Source organism: Felis catus, chromosome X (assembly GCF_018350175.1).
Source record: "Felis catus isolate Fca126 chromosome X, F.catus_Fca126_mat1.0, whole genome shotgun sequence".
Taxonomy (NCBI): Eukaryota; Metazoa; Chordata; class Mammalia; order Carnivora; family Felidae; genus Felis; species Felis catus.
In genome coordinates, this window is record NC_058386.1 from 102,263,894 (window position 1) to 102,275,330 (window position 11,437).

Below are 11,437 nucleotides of genomic sequence, written 5' to 3' on the forward strand. Positions count from 1 at the left end.
TCTCTCAACAAACCTGATGTTTGTCTGTATTACCCCAAACAGCTGGATGGTTGATGAACTTTTCACTTACATATTTGAGATAGAGCCATAGAGACCTTTCATAAGCACCCAGAAAAAAATACTAATCTTGGCCCATACCTACCATAAACACAGATATGAGGGCTAAGAGTAAGAGCTTCACAGGGGGTGATCCACTAATATGAAAAGAGACCATTTAACACATTTTCCTATGTTCATTTTTCAATTAGCTTCTCCACTCATAGAGTAGAGTGGGAATGGAGAACCCAATATTTCAGAATCATTACATCACACTGAAAACATCATCCAAGAGGTAGTGGTTAGTTGGCATATATGCATGTTTCACCATATGCTATTGTTTACCTAACGTGGAGGCTTGGACAGGAAGTAAAAGTCATATTTTTTAAAAAATTGTAAATTATCCAAGATTATACTTCCAGGTCTAGAAATGAGTCCTAAAGTTACATAAGAATTTAACAGGCTTTATTTATCAGACTCTAAATTATTATTTTTTAAATATTAGGAATCCAACATCAACTGTAAAAATATTTACCATCCCCAATTAAAACTAGTTTGCTTGATTGTGTACAAAAATGTTAACAGTGCAACTGATATAAATATTGTTATACAATAATTTGCACCTAGCAAACTACATTATATAATTGTCATAACAGAGTACCACATACTGAAGACACCTATGGTTGGACCATCGAGGTTATTAGGAATAATCAAAAGCTGTGTGAAATCTTTTCTAGCATTCACCTGCTCAAACTAAGCACGGTTCTAGCTGGTTCTATTTAATATTCACTTTCCTCGGTTTCAAAAAAATTAATGGAAAACAGAAAGAAATAGAAATAATAGGTTAAGCCTGAATAACAGAAAGAAATAACATTATTAAGCCAGGATTCAGAATGTTTTACCTTTTAGGGGAAGGAAAAATAATAGTAGTCTACATTCAAAATAGCGATTTAATCTAATACTCAGAACCTGCAGATGATTTAAAATACTTATTGTATATGGAAACAGTTTTGAAATTTGATTCTTCTTAATTTTTTATAATCAGAAGCAGCTACACTCCCAGCTATGGATATATGCTGTTGATCATAACTGCTAAATACTCTCTCCTACAATATTCTTCATGATTTAATCTGCCTGTAGTTGTGCTAGTAATCCAGTTCAAACCTTCATGCCAAATGGCAAATGATGGAAAGCTTCTTTTTTTTTTTAAGTATGCATGGATTCCTACATTTGAAGGTAAATTGACAGGAATTTAAATATATATATAGAAGTTTCATAAAATTATTATACATGTTTTATATATGATGCATGGCATTCTTTAGATAGTGTGCGTGTGTCTGTGTGTCTGTGTCTGTGTGTGTGTGAGAGAGAGAGAGAGAAAGAGAGAACAAATATGTGAGTACTATTAAAAAATTTGTTTTCATTAAAAAAAATCATGTGTATGCAAAGTACTGGTCTTCTTTTGACCTCAGATCAGTAAGTAAGTGAGTAAATAAATAAATAAATAGTTTGAGAAACCTTAGGGGATTTATTAACCATAATCTATACTAAGCACTTGATAAACTAAAAACTGAAAGTGATGGACTTCTGGGAAAAGCAAGCTTCAAGCAAAAATTACAAGGATTCTAACTGCTATCTCTAACATAGAATGGAAAAAAATGTGTTATGTTAACTAACACTGAACCTTCTTACCATTTCCATGTTTTTTAAGGTTGTCATGGAAAATAAAGTTCAGAGGCAACATATCAAAAAAATATTTTGCAGTTTGACGATTTAAAGAAATACTGCACAAAATAAACTTAAATGCTGAGTTGTTCTGCTTCAGCAAGAATCTTTGTATTAAAGGCAAAAAGGTACAATGACTATAAGGGGAACTATGATTATGTCAGTGTTATTCACACATATGATAATTGAATTAAAACAATGAGACTTCTAGGGTGTTCGGACTTGGACTTCCTATTAGGCCTTTGAATGAGACGGTGATTACATATAATCTGATTTTATTTTTTAACACTCCTAAATATTTGAGTATCTGGAGTCTCTCTTAATCACCCTTACAGCACAATGATTCTGCAAAGCCTTCTTTCCTTCAGCCTCACTGTATATTTTCTTCATAATCTGGACCTAGAACTAATGGTAAATACTAATTCATGTATTAAAAAATACCATTTTCTACTGTGTCTGACATTGTTCTAGGGACTAGACTCCATTAATTTTATTATGAGAATGTCAACATTTCTTTTGTAGAGTTGTTTTCCAGAAACACCTGTTTATCAAAAACATTCTAAGGGACAATCTGAAAACTTTCAAATAACATTTAAAGCATGGATTCATTTTAGAAATTACCTGAACCCCTCTTCACATGTACCTTGTGAGTTTTATTATCATTAAAAAGTTCCAACATTACCTGGGCATACTTGAAAGCTTTTAACTACCTTAAAAAAAAAAAAAACTTCACAATAGTAAATTAGTTAACATATCACCCAAAAAAGTATTATAAACTTCGACCAAAATGGCAAAACTAGGATTCTGCTTTTCCATTTATTTACCGTAAGGGTCATACTGTGTCTTATAAAAATTCATTTTCCTCCACACTGCAGATAGAAAGAGCAATGAGGGGGGTGAGCAAACGAACAAATGCTGGGTAATCATGGAGCATAAGGTAAAGCTATGGATCTCCTTTTAATAGAAAAAATCCTTTTCTTCTTAGACTGTACTCTTTCTTGGCAGCACTTAAGTACCCTATGCTCCAAATCCAATGTCTTCGGACTAGGAAGATGAATCAGGATATTCAGCCAGGATATTCAGCCAAAAGATAATAATAAAGCAGACATTTGCTATGTCTTTCCAAACAGGTTAAGAGTTGCGACTGACTCTCACAGTATAGTGTACCTGGTTTGTTAGTTATAATCATTGAGCAACCATCTAAAATTCAAGGAATCTGTCTGTGACCCTTACTTACCATAAACGCGATCAATTAAATGTTAATCAAACAGTACCTATTAGAGTCCACTGGGGTATTTCGTTTCCTTTTGGTTTCTGAAACCGAATGGCTACTAATTTCCCTTCACTAGCACCAGAAACTTCTTTTTGCATTTCTTCCGGCCACTTCAAATACACCTCGGGATTAACATTCCAGGAAAATAAATAAATAAATAAACGGGAAAGTTCAGGCGGCTCCTGACCAACTAACTGCTTCGTATGGAAAATGTGGAGTTTTCCTACGCATATTAGCATATCGCCAGTAGCAGTGATGCAGATCTGCTAAACCCGAAGCTGCCGACGGCATGCACGAGCTGCAAACCAGCCCTCGCCCCCGCCCCTACTCTCCTGGTGGCGAAATAGATGTCGAGACATCTACTAGTGGAGTGAGATCGTTTGTCTCCGCAATTGTAAACAACTGGATGCACTGGGTTTGCTGAAATGTTTAAATGCACTCCTGACTGTAAACACATCCACTCACCAAGTCGCGCTAAGTCTCCCTTCTCCACCTCTAGGAAAAGCACCCTAAAACTGAATTCTTAATCCGCCCGTTGTGCAGTGGGAGAAAGTGAGGTTACGTTTCCTCAGCCATGCCCAGAGGGTACTTGGCGCCCCGCAGTTGTACTGGACACTGCTAGATTCCTGGGACCACGTCTCAGGATGAAATGCAAAAAAACACACAAACCCGCGCAGCTGAGCGCGTGGTTAAAGCCAGCACCGACGGCTCCCAGAGCACCGACTACTGCGTAATGACTGTCTCTTTTGACAAAGATTGGGGTGTAGGGAGGACGAATCGGGTGGGGCCCCAGACGGCGTAGGTAAGAAGGAGGTTCTAGAGTCCCCCCCCCCACCTCCGAATCTGGGCTCCCCGCGTGGGGTTCAAAAGGAAATTCAGAAGCAAACAGGTACTAAAGTGCGTCCTAGCCCCTAGGCATCTTCTCTCGAAGGGAAGGCAGTAGCGGGACCTAAGTGACTGAGCCCCAGGCGGACGCTCCAGGTGGGAGGGATGCCGGGGAGAGGCGACCCCTGTCTCTCCTCGGACCGAACCTCCCCTCTCCAGCGTCCAGGTCCACTTGTTAGAGCGCCCCGGCTCTGCGCGAAAGCCGAGGCGGCCCCCCGCCCCCGCCTTTCACAACCAGAGGAGTTGGTTGGCAAAAGTGTCGCCTGTAAAGCCCAAGGAGCCCTCGAAGGCGGCGCCCCCAGGGCCCACTGGAAGCTTGAACTGCGAACAAGGCCGACCTCCCACCTCCCCCGGGTGGTCCAGAGCCCCGGGCCCAGCAGAGACCAAGAGAAGAAGGAGCAAAGGTTCTGCTTCCTCGGGCAGGACTCCCAGAGCGGACGCAGCCCGCGGTTCACAGCCGGCAGCCGCCATCCGTCGCCAGCAGCCTCAGGGTGAAGTTCGCCCGAGTCCTTGGGGTGGGAGGTTGGGGGTGGAGGCCGCGAGCCAGAAGAAAGGAGATGGGGACCCCGAGAAACGCACCTACCTAGTCCAGGCGCAAGTTTCGGCGGCGTCCCCAGGTGCGGTCCCCCGCCCCCTCGCCAGGTGCTCAGCCCCGCCGGGCGCCGCCGGTGCCCGGGACTTCAGGCGTCTCAGCCGGCTCCTGCGGGAAACGACTGTAAATCCACATTACTGTTTGAGCTGCCGCTTGGGCCCCCGCATCGCTCTCCTCTGACTGGCGGCGGCGGTGCTCTCAGCCGGCCGCCGCCGGGGGCAGGAACCGAACCTGGCTACTGCCGCGCCAGCGGACGTTCCTTGCCAGGAGGGTGCTTGCGCCCGGGGTCGTGTGTGTGTGTGTGTGTGTGTGTGTGTGTGTGTGTGTGTGTGTCTGCGCGCGCGCGAGTGTGTGTGTATACGCGTGTGTGTCAGTGAAAGAGAGAGTGTGCGTGTGTGTGCAAGCAGAAGGGGTGAGCTCAGCCCCCGGGGCACTCGGAGGTGAACTCCGGGCTAAGCCGGAGCCCGCCGCGCTCCCGGGTGCGGGGCGTCTGCACGGCTGATGGCTGTGCTGATGTTGCCGTGGCCGCCGCCGCCGCGCTCTAAGGCTGGTAGCGGTGGTGCAAAAAATGTTTCTCCGCTACTCGAGACCAAAAAACCTGCCCTGTCTACTGAGCATGCCCGGTTTGACAGCTCTACAGCCGAGGGTTTTTTTTTTTTTTTTTTTTCCCTTTTCCCCAAGACTCCAGGTTTTAGCCGCAGCTGAGATGGGGGGAGGGAGGAGGAGCAGGAGGAGGGCTGAGGGAGCAGGTAACGGGCAGAGGAAAGGAAGTCAAGATGAGAAAGATCAGGGTGTTAGAGGATGGAGACAGGGAAGGAGAAAGCTGGAGATGGGAGCAGAGGAAGGAAATATGGATCGACAAAATTTAGATTTCGTACCACCCTGAGTTCCTGGCCAGGGGACTCTCACGACTAGCTTTTATTATTTTTTCCCGAGGGTTAGGTGATGTATGGGGTTCAGAGGAGTGTTTGTCACCCCCAAGACCAACCTGGGACAGTGTTTCATAGTCATGACATACACAAACACGCGGGCACATCACGCACACACACACAAACACACACAAAGGAGCGTGAGCACTGCTGTGCTCTGTAAAGCCTCAGGACTGACTTAGAAAGAATGTGAAGTCTCTTGCCAGTATAACTTTGGCTAAATAAATAAATAAGAAGAAGAAAGAAAAATCGAGCGAGAGAAATTGTTTGGGTCTCTCCTTCTCCCCTCTCCCCCGCCCTTCCAGAAAAGCCAAGCCCGTGAGTGCCATGTGTAAGTGACCCGCAAGCTCTCTCGCGTCCGTCTGTGAGAGCACCACTGACTGCCACCAGCTGACAGTGTGACCCCAGCGCGCCAAGGCCGGCCACCCGCAGCCTCCTGGTGGCGTGTCAGCTCAGCACTGACAAAGTCCCCCTGGAGGAGGGGGGGGGGGGCATCGTTCCAGCTCCTGCCCAGCCTAGCCGCCCTGGTCCCTGGGCTCCCTAAACAGCTCCGCCCCTCACCCCGCCGGGCACCGGGGCACGTACCCCAGCGAACCCAGCGCGCTGCCCCAAGCCCTGGATCCCTCCTTTCCCACCCTTTCCAGCTTCCTAGAAAAAGCGGAAAAGCGGAATCTGCATGTCCAGAAACTCGCTTCGGAAGCCTTAGGAGTCCTACTGGGCATGCTCAGGACTTGGGGTGCCTCGCGTGGAGGAACTCTCTGGCCGCCAACATCTGCACGCCTGGGCCAGATGTGAGACTGAAGAGGGAGGCGTTGGCGCCCCATTGGAGTTTGACTCCGGTTCCGGGAAGGGCGGCGGCGACGCCCACAGTCGCCTTCTTCCCGGCTTCCCAGCGAGAGCAAGACCGTGGGAGATACCAAGTGCCGAGCCAGGGGAGCTGCACCAACTGGAGAAACAGGAGTCTTGCGTACTTCCAGACCCCCTTCCCCCCAGCGCCACCCCCGCGTAGGCAGGTAGGGGGCGCGCAGAGCAGCGAAGAGAGCCCCGCGTGTGTTAGCGGGTACCGCTAACCGCTAGGTAAAGAAAAAAAGAGCGAGAAGAGTCGAACCTTCTTTGGGAGAAGGACGTTTACTGATGGTTTTCTTGAGTGAAGAAAGAAGGGCGTGTGTGAATGTGTTTGTGTGCACGCACGTTTGTAATTTTCCTCCGCAAGAGCAGGGACAGGAAAGCGAGAAGCTATTGCCGAGTTGAGAGCCCGCTAGGGGTTGCAATAAGGCACATTTGGAGCCTGGGCTGGCGCTAATTACCAAGAAGAGTTGCTCGCGGCGCGGTGGGCGCACACCAAAGCTTCCAGCTGTTCTCCACCCTGGGTGGTGGCAGCTGCGCGAGGATGGCTTCCGGGCTGTACTGTCTCTGCGCGCCGGAGCAAGGGGACCAGATTCGGTTTTCGAAAGAGAGGTAGTATAGGGTGACGCCAGGGGGAGATCTCGGAACCGTGTGTTCCCTTCTTCCTAGGTTTTGATACAGGTATTTGCAAAGGGGGAATTGTAAGCCCAGCACACCACCGAGGGGAGGAAATGCACCGAGCTGAACACTCTCGGGGGAAGAATCTGGGAATCAAGAGCTGTTTTTTACCCCCTCCGTCCCTTTTCCAACACCGCCTTCAGCTTTGGGCAGGAATCATTTGGATCCCTGCCGTTCATCACCCCACCCCCACCCACACCCCACCGCTCTGCCAACAAAGAAACAAAAGATGACAACCCGACTCTGTAGGGGGATAGCAACTGCTTCCAGAACCATCTCTCTCTTGGGCTGTTGAAAAAGCGACGGGGGGAGGGATGGCTGTAAAATCTGTGTCTTGCCACGAATATGTAAACGAACCTTCCCAAAACCTACTACCCTTCTCTGAAACAAAACAAAAACATGTATATGTATAAAGCATATATAAATATCCTAAATAAAGGAAAGATTCCTCATTAAGATCTACCAGAACCCTGAACTGCGGAGGGAAAAGACTTTCAGGATACCTCCTCAATTCCCAACTAAGAGTTCCGGGAGGAAGAAAAAGGAACATCTGGCCAGGCGCTTGTCCAGTGACTCGAAACGCTCTGTGTCTAAGGAAATTCTGTAACCAACGATTAAGGAAATAACTCATAAATGAAAAGGGAATTCTGGCACAATGAGAGGTGGGCAAACCATAACAGCCATGGAACTGGAATACAGGCTTTAAAACCAGGATCATCTCTCGCTCTCACTCTTGCTGTCTCTTTGTTACTCTTTTGGAAGACCCAGGAAGGAAGGGGCAGTTGATAACTAGGGATTTCATAAAAGGAAATTCAGTTTGTTTCTGTCCTGGCAATTCGACAGTCCTTTTAACCATTTTTTTGAAAATTCTCTCCTCTGCTGCCTACTCTTTGTATTTTCTCTGACATTCTTCTCTCTCATTTTCCTTACCAGTCTTCCACAGCTCCCTGGAGTCCTTAATTCATTTGGTCTGCAGCTGTCTCCCTTTAGTTCCTTCAAAAGCATGGTTTCCATTTCTAATTCCAAAGTACAGAGGGCTCTGTCACTTTTCTTCCTTTCAGAAGAACTGATTTACGGCTTCTGGAAGTCCACAGCCTGATACTGTGGGTAGATTTCCTAAAGCATTTATTCAACTTTAGGGATTCCCTAGACACATTTAAGTAACAGGAAGTTGCAGAATTTTAAAGTCGTTTTGCTCATGGGAGCAAGAATTTCCGTTTCAAATGTGGATACCAAGAAGGCGGCACACTAAATTGCCAGTTTGGGCCAATGTAGAGGAAAATATAACCAATTGTAATGGAGCATACAATCTGTATGGGACGGTTATTCAGTTGCCTAGATTATTTAAATAATTTGCTATGAATTTTTAAAGAAATATGCTTTTCATTAACAGAGACCACACACATGTACATATGCACCTTTATACACTTAATCCCAGAACTAATGTAATTGCATAAATTCAATTCAGCAAATGATAATGGTGCATCTACTATGTTCCAGGAACTCCGCCAGCACCGGGAATAGGTGAAGAAACTGAGGCTTAAGCTAAGGAGATGTTCAAAGATTTGTGAACCATTCACTGATGAATATACAAGCATATATTGAGTGCCCATTACCATGCACCTAGAACAATTTAGTATTAGAGAACAATATTTAGATGTTCTGGCCTTGATTTTTTTAAAACGCATTTGTTTAATCCATAGGTTTCATTCTCTGCAAAGAATGCATAATGGAGAATATCGCTTATTTCAATCTTGTTTCTAAGTACCCTCATAAGTAAGAGAGTAAGTACAATAATATTAGAAGACTAAAGTCAATAACAATTACATAAAGAAAATCAATGGGAACTATCTGAAACGAACGAGTTTTGTTTGGTTGCTTGTCTGGTGGGAAGATGTTTTCAAAGGCACACTTTCAATGCATACTTGTGGTGCCCCATTATTTCCTATTGCAACTTATAATGATGTCATCCAGAGAGCAGCTACCAGCGATTATGAATGCTGCTGGCACCTTAACTTTTGGCTACAATCATTGGAAACAACAGAGGTAGCTTAATGATTTTCTACCCAGTTTCCATAAACAGAGCTGTAAAATTGCAATCACCAGCTTGCTGTTAGGGAGTGCCCATTTCTGGGCAGCTGTGGGCCCCTCTGGGGAAAGCGGCCACATTGGAGGAAGTTCACTTGAGCCTGGATGTGAACAGTTGGTGGCCAGGATTCTGCATCCATCTGTTCAGAACAGAGTCAGGCACATTATTTTTTTCACACACCCAAGTAAGGCTCAGGAGAACAAGTGACAAGCCAGTTAAAGTCTTCTCTTTACCTATTTCTATTTAGTATCCAAATGAATCCTGTAGATCCATTTTTCTGGCTAGAGTTCCAAGAAGAAGCAAAATACTTTTTTTTGTTGTTTGTTTGGGCTTTAGCAAGTCACTTTGTATTCCACATAGCAAGCCCTGCTCACGGAAGTGTACATTCGTACAGAATATCCCTCATTGGAAAGGCTCCATCAATGCTGCTGCACCTTACTTTCAAAATAGAATGTATCCCTAATACAGATTAATCATGACCTTCAGAAACCAAGGCTTCTCAATAGGGTGCAGTGGCAATTCGTTTGGATTATTGCTATAATGGATTCAAATAATTGCTAAGTTTAAAATTACAGGCAATGAAAAGAATGGCACCTTGGTCTTTAATTTATATGAAATTCACTTATATTTGATATGCATACACATATTTGATATGCATACACATAAAAATATGGCAATAAACAATAATTTCTAACCTCATAAAGATAACATCGTGCCTTCCATTGCAGATTTGAAAGCTAGCTTTATGCTAGTGTTTGTCTTTTTATTGGAAATACTTTTAAGACTATTACTTTTTGGCACTTTTTAACTATAAGAATATTACTTTTTGGCACTTTTTAACTATCACAGTTGTTGAAAAGGGGAAATATTGATTTCAAAATGTACCATGATTTCTGTTTGAAAGATGAAATTATACTTCAGAAAGAGAATTTGAAAAGAGTATAGAACAATTAGGATTGTTCTGTTGGCATTTAAATGCACTTGAACTTCTCTGTAACTTTGTGACCTCATCATAATAACCTTTTAAGTGAATTATTATCATGATTGACTTACAGGTAACTATTAATTTGTATTGAAATAACCAAAGCATTTAGTGCTTCTAAAACGCATGCTTAATAACAGCCATAAGAAGACTTTTATAGCCACATACATTAACAATTGCTATTAGATGCTAACAATTATTAGGATAGTCTATCATAAACAGATTTTAAATGCATTTTATATGAAAATTGGGAACTAGAATGTTATCATTTTCCATGCAACACAATAAACATGAATAATTTCTTCTCAGACTAGGGAAACAGGCTCCCATATGTATCTTCATTCTCATTCATACTTTGATTAAGCAAAGATTTATAGAATACCTAGTATGTGGGGCGCCTGGGTGGCTCAGTGGGTTAAGCGGCCAACTCTTGATCTCAGCTCAGGTCATGATCTCATGGTTCCTAAATTGAGCATTGGGCTCCGCAGTGAGCGCAGAGCCTGTTTGGGATTCTCTCTCACTCTCCCTCTCCCTCTGCCCCTCACCCCTTGCACGTATGCGCAGTTCTCTCAAAGTAAGTAAACATTTTTAAAAATGTTTTAAAAAATAAAATTCCTAGTATGTGCGTATTCAGTCTACATACTGGGGAAGAGAGTGGTAAACAAAACATTCTTGTTCCTGCCTTTGTGTAGGTTAAGGTCCACTGGCGGGAGACTGACATAACCAGTCCCACAATGAAATACATAGTTCTAAACCAACGAATGCTCTGAAGGAAAAGAACACTATATTGGCAAGGGAACAACAGAGGAGACTCAATTCCAACTGAGGTTAGTGGTTAGGTAGTCTTCCTTGAGGAAGTGGCTACTAATCGGAGGCTTGGAGAATGTGTAGTAGTTAGCATTCCAGGGCACAGAGAAAAGAATGTACAGTATTTGATGTAAGAAATATCTTGGCAATGTCAAGGAATGCAAGGACAGCCTGTGCCTCTGAAGTGAAGTGAGCATAAGAAGCAGAAGGGAGGTGGGGCAGAGGAGTGACTGGCGATGAGGCAAGACAGGAAGAGAAGAGCAAAATCATACAAGGGTTTAGGGGCCTTGATAAAGATTGTGGATTTTGCCCTAAGCACAATGGGAAGTCCAGGAAGGTGTGATATGATTTGACTTACAGTTCAATGGATCTCAATCAAGTCCTTGCACTTGCCGACTCTTAAATTATAAGCCCTTTTCCATCCTTATTCTTCCTAACTTCTTTATGATCCAGAGACTCCTGGGGTTTCCTTGGAGAATTTCAGGGTATCTGTGTAGCGAAAATTATTTTCATAATGCTAAAATATTATTTGCCTTTCACTCACATTCTCTTACAAACATACATTAATTAATTGAATGCAAAAGCAGATAGGAGG

The 11,437-nt window shown here is 44.1% G+C and overlaps 1 protein-coding gene across 2 annotated transcripts in view; it reads right to left on the reverse strand.

Annotated features, from left to right (window-relative positions):
• TENM1 (teneurin transmembrane protein 1) overlaps window positions 1–5,104 on the reverse strand; it is a 786,286-nt gene extending 781,182 nt beyond the window's left edge. The window contains exon 1 of one of the 2 annotated variants that reach the window (XM_011279454.3): window positions 4,503–5,104. The gene's annotated coding sequence lies outside the window, so the exon portion shown is untranslated. The remainder of the gene's footprint in view (window positions 1–4,502) is intronic. The other variant, XM_011279453.3, reaches the window with a different exon arrangement.
• Between the last annotated feature and the right edge of the window lie 6,333 nt (window positions 5,105–11,437).